This window comes from Triturus cristatus, chromosome 4_2, assembly GCF_964204655.1.
Source record: "Triturus cristatus chromosome 4_2, aTriCri1.1, whole genome shotgun sequence".
In the NCBI taxonomy this organism is placed as follows: Eukaryota; Metazoa; Chordata; class Amphibia; order Caudata; family Salamandridae; genus Triturus; species Triturus cristatus.
The window spans coordinates 710950462-710969098 of record NC_140586.1 but is presented as its reverse complement, the minus strand read 5'-3'; the positions used below and the strand labels follow the sequence as shown (position 1 = coordinate 710969098).

Sequence of the window (18637 nt, the reverse complement as noted above, 5' to 3'; positions counted from 1 at the left end):
CTGGAAGGCACTGAAAGGCTTTAGAGGCCTTAAGCAGGTTAACAGGTACCATTCTAAAAGTACAGGTGCAAACATATTTAGTACAAGTCAAACAAGCCAAACTTATGTAGTGAATCAGCCACTTTTGTGGTCTGACACCCTCTGATGACCCTCGACCACCACCATTTTGTACTGACTTATGTTACCTTAGCCTTAATGTAGGATGGGTTTGCATATGCCTGCTTTTCTTCTGTCTTTTAGTGGAATAGTCTTTCCAAGAATAGAAGGTATGGGATGTTGAGGTGCAGTCTTGTGGGTGGTGGTGCACACATGTGCTCAATGTTGTATACTGAGGGATTAAGTGTATAATGTTATTTGGGTTAGGTGAATTATGACTTTGACCTATTGGCTTTGACGTGGTCTAATGTCATTCTGCCTTCTGACTTTACCTTGCTTCAAACTTTTCTGTGTGCACAGTGGTGCTTGTAAGTTGTGTGGATGAGAATCCTAGGTGCTCCTTTGACATGGTCTCATGTCATCTTGCTTTTCAATTCCATCCTGCTTTGGGCCTTTGTGTGCATGGCTTAACTAACTCTGAAGCCATTTTCTCTGAAGAAGAGGGCATGTTTTGCTTTCCTGCTGTTTTTCGCATTTTACTGACTAGAGAGAACTGGTTCTTATCAGAGGAATGTACATGGTTTGACTTTTAGTCATAACAGAGGCCTGATCAACCCTTGGTCTGACCTTGAAGCAAGCTGGTATGGGCTCTCATGAGAACTAGGGGGCGTGGCTTGCTAGAAGCTTCGCTGTGTTTTGAATGTGTATTAAAAAGGGGATTCTACACTGGCTCGGTGGAAGTTCATCCGTGGAGCAGACGTGCTGTCACGGAAGAGTAGAGGCTGGTGTCACCTCTGAGCTTTCACCCGGTTCAAGCAATGGACTCCCCTTGAGCAAAGCGGGGTGAAATGATGGAGCATTAGGTGAGGTGTCTCTGCTACTAACTGTCTCTTGATTCTTTACTGCCTTTCCTTCTGATTTATGATTCTTATATCCATATATATATATATTTCTAAATATATATTTGCCTTGATTGATATTTGCAATCATACTATTGATATGTTAGAGTCTGCTATGTTAGGTGCATTTGGCTTACTGTGTGGTGCTATTTACAAATAAATACATCCCAGATATACCAATTCGTCTTTTCCTTGTAGCAGGAGGTGTGGACTCTTCTTGGCCAAGTATTCTGTTGTAGAAGGATGGGTGAATTCCCTTCTAGCAGGTAATTGTGTTATAGGAAGTTGGTGCTACTCCTCACAAGTGATGCGCAAATTATTGTTTTCTTGCCTTGCCTTTGGGGGAGTGTTGAAAGTTTGCCCACCTTAGGAAGTGCTGTGTATATGTTATATTCCATAAGTTTGGAACTGATATTCTCTCCCTGGGAAAGTGACGGTACATTCCTTGGTCCAGGGGAGATCTAAGGTTTGTCATTACAACTTATCATGGGTAGACAAGAGCAATATTCTCTATCCAATGCATATGAGTTGAAGCGATATAAGATCAATGAATATATAAAGGAAATGTATATTTGAAAGTAATTTAGTTCATGTCAACTCTATGGATCCTAATGCAATGGTGTGGGCCAGTGACATCAGTAGCCTCATGCAACTGTGAAAATGAATGATTGTCAAAAGTAGCCCAAACAACCACATTGAGAGCCAAGCCCTCACTACTGACAGCTTTTTGTTCTGACAATAATAACACGACAAAGTGTCTGCACTGTACAAAATGACAAACTTACGATCTGTCATTAAAAAAATGAATACGTAGCAGAAAGTTCTTTTGTGATTTGCTTCCAGAGTTGGCAATCATGGTGACACTTCTTGTCTTTCTATTTACAAACTGAAGAAGTTTGTTATGAAACAACCCGGTACTCTACTCCCTTTACTAAAAACAACTTCCGTCCGAAATTTAGAGCATTCAGGAGTAGCGCGGCACTCTGTGTTCCGTAGATGTTAATCTAGAATCAGGCACGCCGGACTCTTAAAGGTTAGGCATATTCCAATACTCACTGGAGACAACATGGACAACTTGCAAGACACTGTAAGGAGAACAGGTTTCTCAGGAGAGCGCTGCTTATGGTCGAGGCTACACCATCCTCTAGGACCTCAGCAAAGTCCTTGCAGACCTGGGCTGTTTGGCTGCATGCATGCACGTGTCACAATTGAAGGCACACAACTCCAGCCATGCAGGGATTCAATGCCAATGAAGAAGATAACCACCTAAAGACATGTGCCCGGGAATGGTTCCAGGCGAAGTAAACGGAAGAAAGAACCCTCCGTTTGAGACCTAGGGCATGTTTACTAATGTTCATGCTGCACTTTGTGAAAGGGAGAGAGTACAACAGCACTGGTGCACTTTAGGCAGCCATGCACCAACGCACAAAGGCTTGCACCATAGTGGGTATTTTACCAAGCATAGGTTTTGCACTGGAAGGGGATCTTTCCAGAACAAAAATTATGATTTAATGCCTTTTTTGCTTTTTATTTGTGCTGAACAGTGCAGTACACCAGCAAAGCCATAAAAACTTTAAGAGTTTTAAAACTTGTTCCACCGTCACGCCTTCCTCAAGGTGATATATGTTTTTGCTGCCAATCTCTCCCTACCAATGTTAGCAGATGGCCATTTGCACCAAAATCTATGGGTGACCGCACAAGAATGTCCCTGTACCCTCCATGGAATGTCTCCTATCCGCAAAGTAGTGGAAAGTGGCGAAAAGTGCTACTTTGCATTACTATAGCCAACTTGCCAAGTAAAATCCTCAATTCCATTGAAAAGTAAATACTATCACAACACTACAAACTGGCGCAAACTCAGTAAATCCGGACCCAGGAGAGAAGGCTGCCTGCATCTCGAGATAGGAAAAACATGAGGTGTAAGTGTTGAGGATGGTCCTATTAAAAGGGCCCTCTAGGGAAGGAGGTGAGGATTGAAAAAAAGAGCAGCCCGATAAACTGTTTTGAGTTTAGCCAAGTAGAGTGTCTGATTCCAGTGTAGCCACAACTCCAGTAAGGATGGCGACAGAGAAACATGTGAAGTGGTAATGGTGTCAAGATCCAAAATTATTGTGAGGCTTTGCTCTTTTATAAAGTCATGCAAAGAGCTGCTTTCGTACTGGACGAAGCCCCAGCACAACAGAGAGAGTTTTCTTCCCAACAAAGTTTTTGTAGGAGAACTCCTTCACAAACATGTACAAATATTTGTATGTATTGCTATACTAGATGCAAAAAAAATTCCATTTCACAAAGTACAAATATTGTTTATATCTTACAAGTTCTCTGGCAAAGTTATAATTTCAAATAATCCTAATTAAAATACTACATAATACAGATGCAATAAATGAACAATAACACCGCTGTGTAGGCAGGGGCGTAACACTGGCCCCTGCGGCTCCTGTGGCGCAGGGGATCCCCAACCCTATAGGGGGCCCCCAACCATCCGGGTACCCAAACTCACACCAAGACCAATCGTCGGTAAAATATGATGGAATACACTCATCACATTTTGCGGGGGGGGGGGGTGTGGGGGGAGGGGGCTTATCATTTTTCATTACACTACTGTGTGTAAGCACAGAGCTGCAAGTGAACACACCTTCTTGGAGCCAGACTAAACTGCACAAGAAAGGATGCGAGTGCATTTATAGCCATCACCAACCTTGTGATCTGTGGCTTGTGATAGTGGGCTGCGCGCGCAGTTGGCTTTCAGCTTCACGCTCTCCCACTTCCTGCGTCTAATTGAAGCAATGCACTGGCAGAGAGCGAAGGGAAGTGAAAGGTCTACCCTCTAAGTAAAAGGATTAGGGAAGATTGCATTTTAATCTGTATAAAAGCGACACTTTACAACGCTTTGCAGAGGTTTCTGCCTGCAAGATGGAAGGCATGCAATCAAAGCTGGAAATTGAAACCAGAACCAGGCCACGGAGCTGATCCCTGCGGCATACCACAGGAGATATAATGAGGTCGCAACCTAATTCATGGCGCCTTAATCACCATCCCCTCCTGCTCAAGCTGTTCCTAAACCGATCGCATACGGCATCATTGCAATCTAATATATGCATCCTGAAGTCATATATAATACATAAGTATTAAAGTCAACGCATAACCAAAAATGGTCGTGCGCGACTGAAGCAGCAGTAAATCACCTGCCTCTTTAAATCAGGAGTTTCTCATAAAAAGTGGACTCTAGTCGCTGATTGGAACGCGCATCGTGAATTACACAGCATATTGCCTTACAGTGCGGTATTTCAGCTTTACGGAGAAGTGCTATGCGGTCTTCCTCAGTCGACGTTTCTCCCTTTAATCATGAACCAGTCATTCCGCCATTCCTGCAGAGGTTTGTAGTAGGGACACTTCTGTGGCACCATAGAATGTGTCCCATGCAGTAACTCATGGGATTGTCTAGATTTGCAATTACTGGTCAGGGTTAGAGTGGTAGGACACACGCCTTGGAATGTCCCTATATTCTGCTCCTTAAGCAGATGATTGTCACCCGAGAGGGGTCTGATTTGTAACAACACAGCAGCAATTTGAAACATGTGGTGGCGATATGGGGGAAGAGGCCTTGACATAACACGTGTATTTGTAAAGCGCACGTATCACCCAGTGGTATCAAGGCGCTGAATAACAGATGTTTGTTGTTACCCAACTCAATGGTACTCATTTAATCGATCTCAGATGGATGAAAGGCTGAGTGGACATGCCAGAATTTGAACCTGTGACCATGAGGTTGAACACAGGCCCCCTCAGGGGACGCATTAGTCCACTGAGCCACCAGACCCTACATGATATGTGGCTGAGCTCCAACATGCTTGGATAGGATTTCCAGAAGCAAACGGGCTTCGATAATGAAAACATTGGCAGCTTGGCCAAACATTTAGAGTTGGTTGATGCATTTAACTACTAGGGTTTTGTGTGGGCTAGAAAGGGTTGTTCTCACATCAAATTACAAAGTGTGTAGCCCTTGTGTGCAGTCACAGTCAGGTAACAGCAGGTTACATCAGCCCTCACTGGAAATCTAGGGAGGGGTCATCTGGTTTATCCACTAAGCTACACAGAGTAAAGTTGGCAGCTGGGGCACTACACAGACCAAACCCAGGGGCCTTCTCAATGTTGGTCATCTAATGTGCGACAACAATTTCTGTAGTATTCTCCTCCATCTCCTTAGTGGCATTGGTGATGTCATTGTCATGACAATGGATTGTTCTTATTTGAATGCCAGGGACCTGTTAGTTCCTGGGAGCTGTGGAGGCAAATGGTCAATAAACATGAAGTCTCCTCACCTACCTGCTTCAGCATTATAACTTCAATTTCTTCATCCGAAAACTCTGCTGCCTGCATCATCCCATCCCAACGACGTTATGAAAAATAGAGTGGGGAGTTGAAAGTATTGAAAATCTGTCCACGATAAAACCTATTTTATTTTGGGCAAAGCTATGGACAAACAAATAAAGCAAAAATCTACCAAGATATTTCGATGAATGTATTGCATATGGATTATATCATGACCCTTCCATGGACTGCTCTGCTAAGCAAATGCTTACTGTTTTGGTGCTGGATATCATCTGGTTTGAACCAATGTACTGCAGCACAAACTAGAGCAAGTTACTGGGACAAAATTAGATGTGGCACTCTATGAGTTTTAAAATGTCAAGGACCCTGGGCCCGAGATATCTGAGAAACTTTGTTATGCCTGGAAGGGAGAAATATGTGCCCCAAATTAATTCAATCCCAAAAAGAAAAAGAAGAATTTTACAACTAAGTGGTGATGGAGCAAGGTTTCGTATAAAAGAAACTTGCTTGAATGCAATCCTCTCAAATAACATGTAATCACGTAACCAATCTGTTTTGTAAATACTAATATTGCATTACACACGACATACTGTATCTAGGGGAAGCTTTTATATGTGTATTACTAACAAGTAATCAGAGTGTCTTAAAATGGCCGCCAAAAACGCGGGAACTTCACTGCGCATGCGTCTACTGCATCTACGTAGTATGACGTCTTTATGCTTGGGGGAAACTTTGCAGCTGTGCAATAGCCCCTTAATTTGGCCGCTTGAAACTCACATGATAAGGCGCATGCTATTGCTTAAACTAAACCTTATAAGTTCTACTAAACACTAATGCAAAAGATTAAAATAAGTAAAGGGGATAGAGTAGAGATTACTGGTATACTGTGAATTCATTTATTTTTGTATTCTAACATGTCTTTATCTGACTTTATTATTAGTTCGTAATTGGGCCTTGGAGGGTGACTGAAATCCCTACCCCACCTGAGTTGCGCGCAGGAGCACAGAAACCTGCCGGAAACCATGATGGCACAGTTGAAACACAGTCAATGCTACACTGGACAGAGACGCCTGAGAACTCAACCTATTGACCCGGCCAAAGAAAGAAACTTAAATAATGTTTCAAAATGTATTGATCATAATTTGAAATGCGGGTGGGAATAAAGCTTTGGGAAAGTAAATTAAGGGGCAGAAACATAGAACAATAGTCTTAAGAAAAATATTACTTTTAGTATAGTGTGATGAACTCACCTCCTTGCCCTGTCCAATCAGAACAGGGGAAAACACAATATTGAAACATTGGGGGGTGGTACACGAACACAGAATAGTATAATTGAGGTAAGTTAGTTAGTACTGTGTCTGACCCGACACGTATGCTGCCACAGACGTTGTCCGAGACGCTGTCTCAGACCTTGCAGATGCCAGAGACCATGCTCGAGAGACCGAAATACTGATCGATAACCCAATCATCTAGAAGGGGAATTGGGGAAGAAAGATAGAGGAGAGTAGTGCCAGAGTGGGGTGCGACGCTGGCGTTGCACTTAGAAGAAGTCACCTTCCTAGTTCTGAACCTGTCCTGATCCTCGGTCTTCCACCTGTCCTGGTGGACTCTGTCTGGCCCATCTTCAAGGAGTTGGGTTCATCTATCACCCTAGGTAAATATAATTCTGTGAAATCTGCCTTTGTATCTGTTCTCTTTTTCCTACCTTTACAGGTACTGTCATTCACAATACTTTATTGAGATTTATTAATGAACTAAACTTGATTTCTTTCCTGAACGAAACTCGATGTTAACATTGTATTTGATCTTTGACTCACAAAATTATTGATTAGATAAAGATTTTAAACTTTTCGAGTTCGTGGTTATTTCAAAGGTAAAGTTACTGTCATTTCTACTTTAAACTAACTCAGCAACGTGATTCATTGAGCAAAGGAAATTTATTGACAAGGAGATCGAGTTGGTAAGATTTGGTAAAGGTGATTATCAAATTACAGGTAAATCACAAACTTGATGACAGCGGGTTTTTACTAGCTTACTTGTATGAATGTTATGGGCCCAATTGAGTATATGGTATGTGTGAGTAACCCAAGAAGAAGTTTTCAACTAAGTGGGATCATAGTTGTTCCAATAAAAACTTTCATTCTGACTCCCCCGAGAAAAAGGAGATTTAATTCCAGTTTTGTGACCTTTAAATGTAACATTACTAAAGAGATTGTTCAAATATTATTAATAGAATATGGTATTGTTAATCGGTGAAGAGAACTAACTTTTGTAAAAACACAGAAATTATGATAGTAAAATACTGCAACGCTATCTATCGCTTCAAATCATGGGGGAAGCAAAGTCATGCTTAAAGTTACTCTAAGGCCATATTAAAGCTCTAATGTTAGCTGGATAAAAGTTAGGTCCACCTCATTTGTCGCCATCAAATGAACACTTATCTATTTTTAACTAATTTCTTTTTGGCTAGGTGAGAGGTGCAATTAGTAAACAGTTTGCCAAAATATATTATTCAGAAGCATATGGTGAAAGTGATTTACTGATCTTTTTAATCAACATTGTTTTGAGTGATTTCAGGTATGTACCTATAAACTGATTTGACATACGAGTTTGATGGACAATTGTGCTTCTTTCTGAAGACGTTATTTATGTTATTGCTGCTGAGGATGATGGAGATAATAATGGTAGCTTGGCCTCAGTAGCGAGGCTATCCCTGGCAATGTGTGAGATACTGTGCGCAACAAAGCTGCCAAAGAAATGAAGAGCATAAAGGTCCACACCATCTGTAAGCAAAGTGAGAACATTTTAATAAGGAACACAAAAAATAAGAACACTGGACAATGGTATTTAAAAGGAAAAAGGAAAATTGCCCCATTAAAAAGACATGCAAATGGATTGGGCCGAATGTCTGGAGGGTCAGACTGGGTTTAGGCAATTCTAGTCGCTGATCTGCAAGTGAAGGGGATTCAAGCTCCTCGTTGGGCTCTGTGATATTTTTACCATAGTATTTAGGAATATTATCGGTGCCAGAAAATGTCAAGATAAATCATCTTGGAGGGTGCATTTGGACAGTGATCCAATTGAATAGTTATGATGATCTTTTATCAGCAACACTGATATCAGGATGAGAAACTACAAAAGCTACATACGAAGGCTGTAAGGAAGTGCCTAATATTAAAATACTCAGGAATGACGGGACAGTACTAGGCCCCAATGCAACAGAGAGTCCTGAGTTACAAACTTGTTGTCCGTCATCGAGACGTTTCAACCAGTTCCCTTGATATCTTGACACAAGGGACTGACTCACCTACAGAGGTGGTCCTGAAACTGGTGCAAAGAGATTACCAAAGTCATCTTGAGGACACATGCCATTCTTTACAAACCAATAAATAAAACAAAGTAGCAGTTTTCTCTCTATTTTTATTAGATACCAGACGTTTTACGGAAGGAACGTTTAGTAAGTCAAGCTTTCTCACAGTGGAAACAAAGATTTGGGGAGTAGGGTGAAGCCTCAAAGCAAGGATGAAGCAATAAAACGTTGAACATAAGGTGTCTACTGGTCTGAGCATAGGATGAGTCTGATGATGAGTGTAATCAGTGCTGATTTTATGTGAGGATGCTCAATGTAATGCCTTATTGACCAGGGTCAGTACCTGTCAAGAGAGGACAAGAAGGTCTTCATGATAAATTGGACTTTGTGTCGCTGGGATAAGGGCGATGCTTCTTGGGAGCCACCTTGAGCCGACACTACTAGAAGTGTCGTGGGCAGTGAGACCGGGGCCCTAGTGCAAGGAAGGAAATGGGTCCCACTGGTCGCTGTTTGAACGATGAAATACAGCAAAATGAAGTACTCAGGTCCCCAGTGCCACTGCATCTGCCGCACTAATGGAAGCTACACTCCTGCCTACTATAACGCATGCAAGGACCAGATGCCCTCAAAGAGGAGGCACAGCTAGCAGGACTAAAAGCCAAAAAACCCCTCTGCTGGGATGCTGGACTGCTGCAGGCAGATTACCTCGCACATTCACATTCTCAGGGTCCACCTGGGCAGCCGATACAGATGAATGAATGATTTCGGTGCTCAGAAACTAGGGCATCTGATTTAACATTTTGTTGAAACGGTCTATTCACAACCTTGGCTTCGCATTTGTTGCTGAAAATGAATGATCAGCAGTCATTATAGATGTGGCCTCAGAAAAGGGACATAGACATGCACAGATCTCTTTGAAGACCAAACCCAGAGACGACATTGAAAACTGTATGATGTGCTTGATAGAAGGTACTCTCAGACAGTACATCCCACTTGTAGGAACATATTATATACTTTAGAATGCTTCTTTTTTTCCAGGAAGCAGGGATGAGCATAGCGAAAACACGCACACACATGCTCAATATTAAATTTGTTCTCAAAGAAAAAGAGAAAATCCCCAAATATTTTTGTTACAAGTGCCAGTGACAGAGAGCTGTATTACTAGTGTGGGAGGGAATAACGTGTCATTGTGCATATGCGTTACATAATTCTTTTCAACTTTGTATAACTACATGGGGGCACCCATGCCCTGCACATTTGTAACCTGTCTCTTTTTGTGCCCTGCCTTTTGTTCCTAAAACTTGTGGTGCAAATGGAGCTTACATATGGGACACAGAAAGAGGGGGGTTAAAAGGATGTACAGCACAGTCATTGCACATTTGCTCTTGTTTGTCTTTGCACGCATTAGCACGTTAAATCCAGACCTTCTGACTCTCCTGATACTTGCTAGTATTGGCTTATTATCGTTCCGTGCTGTACACTTTCTATACATGTGAATACCACCTGCACTGCTGCGGTATCTGTACCTATTCCAAGCAAGATGTGCTTGCTGTTGGTCATGCTAGGAAACTGACCGTGTTCCATATAGATAGCAGATGGAGCAGAGTGCACATTTTGTGTGCCACGCCTCCAGAGTCCTGAATAGTGTGCAGAATGTTATAGCGGCCGGCCCAGTTAAGAGCGGTGGGGCGGGCGTGGGTCGGGTAAGTTGACATACGACGGGAGAAGTTAAATTAAATAAAGAAATAAATAAAACCACTTACATTGCACTCCCTGCATTGCTGATTCCGCGATGCTGCGAGGGCAAAGGAAGTGTAATTGTACTTATCCCGTGGTATGTTGACTTACCTAACTCCCTCCCCATCCCACCCGCTCCACCGCTCTTACCTGTGCCGGCTACCACTGGAAACTAGGGCACCTTCTTTGTATGATCACGCATGTCATGTGTTCTATTGGAAGGCGCAGGTTGACCGCATAAAGTATCCAATGGTGGTCTCTCTATTAGAAATCACATACATATATCAACCCAAGATATGAGGGCGTCTCTTCTTCTGATGTTAGGAGTTGTTTTTGTCAAGGTCTTGGAAAAGGTGGATGCATCACAACAATTCTATTTCTCGATTTTCCTTTGCAGTCAATGCCCCCTTATATTCCCCCAATGGTTTTTCAATTGCTTGTGAACTTCCCCTTTTTTGTCGCCTGCTGTAACGTTTGCTACTGTTGTTGTGATTGTATTTCTTTAAGCAGTTTTGGATTAACTTCCCTGTGGATCACCTGACTCTAGATGTACTATTTTGCTTGACTGTTTTCCCCTTCCAAATGTCAGTGGGAGTTTGATGCCTTGTTGTTTATCACCATCACAGCCTAGATCATCAACCAGGTTATACACAGATTGCTAAAGGAGGTGTTTTCTCTTGGTGGTTTTCTCAAATAAATAGAACTGTCTCTACCTGTTTTGGGATGATACGGACTCTCAGGAAGATCTTCCGTTTTCTGTCCCTCTCATCGCGGAAACAGGCAGTGGTGGCCCTTGTGGTGTCTAGGTTAGACTACTGCAATGCCCTTTACCTAGGGATTAACAAGGGACTTCTTCATCAACTTCAATTGGTGCAGAACGCCGCCGCCAGGCTGGTGATGGGTCTCCCTAAATTCCACTCAGTTTCAGCTACCATCAGAAGCCTGGATTGGCTCCCGTTGGGGAGGAGAATTGTGTTCAAAGAATTGTCTGGTTCACAAGGCCGTCCACAATAAGGGGTCAGAAGGCATCAACAAAATGTTTCAAAGATATCTTCCTGGCAAGAACTTGAGATCTGCAAGTAAGAACCAGGTCATAGTTCCCAGGGTTAGGAAAGCCAGGTGGGGTGGGAGGGCTTTCTCTTTGATAGGGGCTAATCTGTGGAATTCCCTTCCTTCCCCTATTTCCACTCTGGAAACCCATTCAGTTTTTCGAAAGTCCTTGAAGACCTGGCTTTTTACCTGTCCTAATCTTTTTTCCCAACCTTAACCTTTAAGCTCTGAATTTGTTAGACATCTCCTATTATGATCCCGTTCCGCAGTGCCTTGACGCCCCTGGGCTAAGTTCGCGCTCTACAAAACTTATATTCATTCATTGAGGATCCTGTCGATGGAGCTTGCGATGTGAAATACGGAGACGAGTATGGAGACCGCAGGTGAGGCAATGCATCGGTTCCGAAGAGCTGCGATGCTGTATTGTGGAGTCCGGCATCGTATTTAAGGCTGCCGTCGATGAGGGATGTGAGGGCCTGCACCGAAGATGAGTTGCACAATGGAAGTTCCGATGGACTGCGGCTGCAATGCGGGTCTTTGCGACAGGTCCAATCCAAGCAGCAGCCAGGTTGTGCCAGTTCTGCATGGGTTTGCACCGTGCAGCAGAGAAGATGCGTCAGTTCTGCTGGATGCACAGAGGCCGGCAGAGCACCTTAAGCCCACTTCCAAGGGTCCGGGACTGGGGAGGCACCACTTCACAGGGCAGACTCAAATATGGCAGAGTCTAGATACAGGTGCATTGTTTTCGGAAGCCCGCTGTGTCCCTGAGGTTTCAGATCAGGAGCCCAGCCAACTAGCCCTTGGAGTCACTCTGGGTTCAATAGATACAGGTCCAGTCCTTCTCACCCAGGCAAGAGGGCAGCAGGTCAGCACAGCAGGGCAGCAGTCCTTCGGTGTAGCAGTCCAGCAGAGTGGCAGTCCTTTCAGCAGCACAGCAGCCTTTCTTCCTGGCAGAGCATCCACAGGTCCAGAAGTGTACTGAAGAGTTGGTGTCTGAGGTCCAGTATTTATACACAGTTGTGCCTTTAAAGTGGGGAGAAGCTTCAAGAGGCAGGGCTGTGAAGTGCATAGGTGCTCTGCCTTCCTGGTCCTGGCTCCAGCCTAACTACAGGTGTATGCAGCTCTTTGTGTGGAGGCAGGGCACAGCCTGTTCAAGTGTACGAGGGACTAGGTCCATACTGCCAGTGGTAGCCCATCCAGTCACACCTAAGTTCTGCATTGTGTGTGGATGTCTAGGATGAATACACAAAGCCCACCTGTCAAATACACCCAGTCATGTGACCCAGAGACAAGCTGCAAGCACCAAAAGGCTAAGGCAAGAAAATGCCAACTTTCAAATAATGGAATTTTCAGAATGGTAATTTCAAATCCGACCTTACCATAAATAGGATTTTAAATAAGGATTACAGAGACACCAAACATGAGAGGGTCACCTATTCACATTTGGAAAATACACTTATAAAATGTAAGAAGAAAATTCCAATGTTATCCTATGGGAGCGGTAGGCCTTGCAGTAGTGAGAAACTAATTAATAGTTTTCATTTTTAGTACATGTAAAACTCAAAAGTAAATGTCCAACCGTTAAAATAAACTGCTCCCTGCCTTTGGGACTGTCCAGGGCTACCGTAGGAGCAGCGGCAGCGGCTCCATTTGGGCAGAGGAGCGTGCCCCCCCTGCTGTGGACAACGCAAAAGTGAAAAATAAAATGGTAATAAAGTCACTTTATTACCATTTTATTTTTTGCTCTGGCAGCCGCCGGAGCCGAGATTGAGGGCATTGCAGGGCAGGGCCAATGCTGCAGTATACAAGGAGAGGAGGGGTGCCTGGCTACACCAGTTTAAACTTGCATGTCACTTTGGCAGGCTGTATTGCAACGGCCAGCCTAACATGCACAATTTATACTTGCCCAACTCGAGCTGTAATAGACAGCTGGTGTATAGAGAGCACAGGCCCCTAGTGCTAGTTATAGCGCTGAAGCAGGCCGCTCCCACCAATCCCAGCATTGCTCTCATGCTGATTGACAGCATGAGAGCAGAGTCGGGACTAGCTAGGAGAGTTGACTCTGGGGACGTCACTCGGGCCATGCATACTGGTGCTGCCAGAGCTCACCCGAGCGAAGACAGAGGCATGACTTCCGACTTGGTGATCAGCCGGTGTCTCTGCACCATTCAGGGCAGGCATGCAATACACTGTCCAGTCACCCTGCAGAACACTACCGAACGCTGAAGCAATGTGCTGCGTGGAGATTGAACTGCATATTCATGTATCATTGACTGAACTCTGCATTACAGGGTCAACAGCACCCCTCCCTCCCCGCCTACGTTGCAACTTACAGTGTGTCTTCTCATACCTGGGCCAGAAAGATGCCACCCTACACAGGCTTATGGAAAAATTGAGCAGAGGAGGAAGGGGTATTGTACCTCAGAAGCACTCACGAGAGCGGGAGCACCCAGGAGTTCACTGATCAAAGGCACCGGTAGCAACAACCTCAGAACTTCTGATACACGCAGAGTCAGGGCGCCATGACAGCAAGTATGTTATGACTGTGCTAAGTCTTTTTATGTTGTTGTCTGTGCAGCCTGTTTGCTTGCCTCACCACTTTGAAATGTTGCCAGCCGCTACTGCTTAGGGGTGACTTATATGTATAAAAAAGGAAGGGTTGTGCTTGGCAATAGGTTTGTGTTACCAGGTTGAAAGGGCAGTTTAAACCTGCACACACAGGCTGCGCAATGGCAGGCCTGAGACATTTTAAGGTACTACTTAAATGGGACGCTCAATCAGCCCACCAGGCCCACTAGTAGCATTTACTTTACAGACCTTGGGCACAATTAGTGCCACTTTACTTGGTACTTACAAGTAAATTAAAAGTGCCAATTGGGTATAAGCCAATGTTACCATGTTTTAGGGAAGGAGCACTTTAGCACTGGTTAGCAGAATCCTAAGGCCAGCAAAAAAAAGTCTGCAAAAACAGGAGGTCTGAAGGCAAAAAGTTAAGGGAAACCCCCGAGAAAGATGCCAGGACTTATAACATGAGAGCACTATAGTCACAGTCTTGATTGAGGACAGCTTTGGAAATTGCATAAGAGACCACAGGCTTAGAGGTAATATGCCAGGAGGAATGCTCCAAAGCATTATGGTTGGTGAATGTTCGACTCTTCTGGAGTAGGATCTTGGAGTGAGGTGTAATGGGAGGTTAGGAGAACAGTGCATGGGGTGAAGTGTTTGTCAGAGCGAGCTGGAAAGTTTGATTTGCAGACTTTGTATCTTCTGATACAGGTGATTCAACATCTGTATGATATCTAGCAGTTCCTTTTGGTTAGAGGAATAGAGAAGTGTTTTTTACTCAGCAACAAGTTGCAGTATTGGCATATGATGCAGGTAATCACACTTCGTGTTAATCATGCCTGTATATGGTGAGGTCCTTCTGCAGAGAGTCATTTTGTGTGCTGTTTTTTGTTGAGGCTGAAAGGTACAGTTTGTATAGGACACGGTGTTGTAACACGCATCCTGGAGGCTGACCTGATATGAGGCTTTCTTTATTATAGTTTTCTTGACCAGTATACAATCATGTAAAAACATGTAGACTATTGATATTGAAAAGCAGATTCAGTTTGGGAAAACTCGAACATGCAGCCTTAGGATTCACTGAGTAGAGGCGGAAAACATGGTATAAGGATTTTGCATTATGAGTAAAAGGGGCGCCTCATTAGACCTGACATTTGGTTAACAACACAGTGAGGTGCAAAAATACTGTTTGGTGCACGCGGAATATGGAATACATTAAAGAACTTAAATCACTTTTATGTATAAAATCACATTCATTGGTGCAAAGTCACAACCGGGGTAATGTCAGAAAAAATTTAGCACAAATCACATTTGTGTGCAAAGTCTCATCTATGTACAAACATCAATTTTAGCTACAATGTCACATTTCGGTGAAAAATCACCCTCAAATCACGCGCAATAGTTTGGAAACACTTTGGAATACATAAACACATTTAGGAGCAAGCATCAGATTTAAGTGCACAGAGTGTGTGCAAAATATCCTTGCGGCAAAGTCACTAACTAGAGTGTGATATCACATCCAGAGCAAACTCACACATTACAGAGGGAAAATGTGGTAGTGAAATCTCTGATTCGGTGCAAAATGTGTAAACCAGTATGGCATCACATTTGGCTGAGAGTACAATATGGTGTAACGTCATCATTGGTTCAGCTCAAGTGTGAAAACTTTAAGGAGCATGTATCACTTTAACATGCACAATTACATTTAAGGGTGTAAACTCGTCCTTTGTGGAATGTGTGTAGCTTTGTTGTATCACATATATGAGCAAAATTAATGTACGTACAACATCAACAGCAGTGGGGAAACACTTTTATGAGCTCAAACTACATTTTGGGCCATAAGCACTTTTATTTTAAAAATCACATTTAGGTGCAAAATTACCATTGGGGTCAGAATTAACAGGGGTGTGCAAACACGTTTATGAGTACAATGGGCATCCAAAGCCGAAGAGGGCTGATCCAAAGCATCACTGTGTATGTTTTTAGTTAGTGCTAATGCGATGAGCTCTGACACGCAGCTAAAGCTGCCTGTAGCAAGATCTAAAAAGCAACTCTGAAGTTCAATGACATTAGACAGGTAGTCTGTGGCCTCGTGCCCCTCCTATGAATTTAACACATTTGTGTCTTGCACTATCTCAGTAATACGTAGTTAGGAGGTGCTACATCACACATACACACATTAACTCCAGTATTCACTAGGGGAGGGAACGAGAGGCTACGGGGTATTCAGGGTGAGCTGGCCTCCAAGTAATAAAGATACACACAACAAAAGCTACACTGAATTAGTGTCTGGTTCTAAGATGAACAAAGGCACACTGCGCCTTCTTCTGTGTGCTGTTGGACATATAAAAAAAATGGATGGACTGTCCTCACACACCCCCAGGTGTCATGCTTCATCATCGGCAGTCCTTGCTCTCTAAAAACCGTGTTTGATAGAGGGTGGGCCTTCACCTGGAGACAGGGAGGCACTTCTACAACTAAGTGGGGGCCCGTGCACATGGTGAGTGAGTGATTTAAAAATCAATGCAAACTCCACATGTCATTTTATTTATATATAGTGTTTGCATAATATTAAAAGTTAGGGTGGGTACACAGGGGTTTAGAACCCCATCCCCATCAGTGTCGTCAACATGTTTCTGCCAACGTGGCAAGGAGGGTCCATGGCATTCATCAGGACGTAATAATAGGGCTCCTATCTAGTCTCTAACAGACTAAGATAAATCCACTTTGGTAGGTTGACCATTGTCAAACTCTACTTTGAGACTTTGTAACCCCAGGCTAGGAGTTGGAATGCCCCATGGGAAGAGGGGAATTGAGGGCCCCTGTAGTCACACTTGCCTCAAGGTGCGTCCCTCGTGGTGCTCCTATAATCTGTCCTCGCCTCTTCCCCGCTGTTGAGGACAGATCGTAGGAGCACCATGAGGAACGCACCTTTCCACCAGCAGTGTCCTTCGCCTCTCAATCTCACCTGATCTTGGAAAGGGAAGAAAAGGCAGCCAGTAGAGCCACCCCTGCCAGCACAAAGCTCAAGCAATCCGCTCCAGGGGCTGCACGGCACGTCAGTCCTCAATGTTCCCCGACCGGTCCACTGCAGCTAGACTGGTCAGGGATCCACTGACACTGTGTCCAGAGCAGCCATGCCCCTTGCCGTAGCCCCTCACTGCCCTGGGCCAGTGTGCCTGGATCTGGTTTTCAGTCCAGATAGTAACCTGCAGTAATCCCCTGCTCAATCCTTCCAGAGGTGGCCTGCCTCACCTCCCAGCCTGGCAGCCTGCCGCAGCCATTGCAGGGAGCACCATGATATAGCAATCCTAGGCAGGCATGGGCAGCCGCTGTGGAGATCACCCGTGCTGTCAGAACGCCTATATTCTATAGCCATGTGATGTCAATTGGTTGTAATTCAATGATTAACGGAACTCGGTCAGATCCTCCCCAAGTTGCAGCCGCCATCTTGAGTGATCAAGCCATGCCTCCGGGAAAATGTTTAAAAAGTGTAAAAGGAGTAGATAATTTGCATTTATATTCATCTTTGATTTGAAAATAGCTTGTGCTAAATTTTATATTATGATTGTTTGTGTATGTTAATTAAAAACTTTGATTGACTGTTGCATAAATAAACCAATTTATGAACTGAAACTTAAAACATGGTCTTTGCAGAGAAATGAATGTCTCCCTCGGACAGATGCGGTAGCACTTTGTAAGGTGTTGCCTGTGAATGTGTAACAGATGTGTACTAAGAGAAGTGACGTCACGCGATCCAGTAGACCCACAAAAGGAACTAAGTATATGGGACAAAGGGATAACAATGGGTGCTGTCACTCCATTCCAGAACTCGGCAGCATCCCTCATAAAAAGCGGTATGTGCTGCAAGTCACCCCCTGAAACTACGCCCTGTGGTAACAGCAAGGCATGCACACGAAAACACAAAAAGTGGATTCTAATGGCACTGATTTTCATCTCAGACTCCAGAGATATTAACAATGATGTGTAAAGCTGCGCTAATCCGGCCTCTGGATAGCACCCAGCGCTCTTCCACGTGTTTCTGTTCTGGGTCTTGTTTTCAGAGAATTTCTGTCAGCAGAGGCTCAGGAAACAACTGTCCAATTATTTCTTTTCTTCCTTTTAAGGCAAAGCCTGCGCCTGAAGTTTATTGAAACAAACATTAATCGTTTCCAGTTGCTGGTGCTGTGCTTTGAAGGTGGCATCCACGGCTGAGACCAACCCACCTCGACCGACTGGCTGCCCCTTATGCCCCTTATGCGATGAGCCGTGCGCGGTAAAATCCTTCGGTAGTAGGACATGCACCACGCATAGATTGGTGGTCTTTTTGGCATTTAAAAATTGGTGACTACCATGAGCCCAATTCACAAAGGCAAGTGTAAAATTACCCGCAGTGTTCTACGATTCAATCTGAATTTACTTTGACACTTTCTTTGTCATTCAGAAAACAGGTGTAGTGGTGCATCTGGAAAGCCACGTCAAGTGCAGCTTCTATGAGTACTATTGCACCAGCCTTGCATTATTTTTAAGGCTACCTATTCCCTCTGTGTAGGACTACGCATAGTGTACAATGTCGCACCGTGGAATGGACATCCAGATGTGTAAAACTATCACTTTTTTATCTCCACTGGTAAAATATTTCTCTCTG

The 18637-nt window shown here is 43.9% G+C and overlaps 1 protein-coding gene across 1 annotated transcript in view; it reads right to left on the bottom strand.

Annotated features, from left to right (window-relative positions):
- GLIS1 (GLIS family zinc finger 1) overlaps nt 1-18637 on the bottom strand; it is a 1425682-nt gene that overhangs the window by 69589 nt on the left and 1337456 nt on the right. The window lies entirely within an intron of this gene.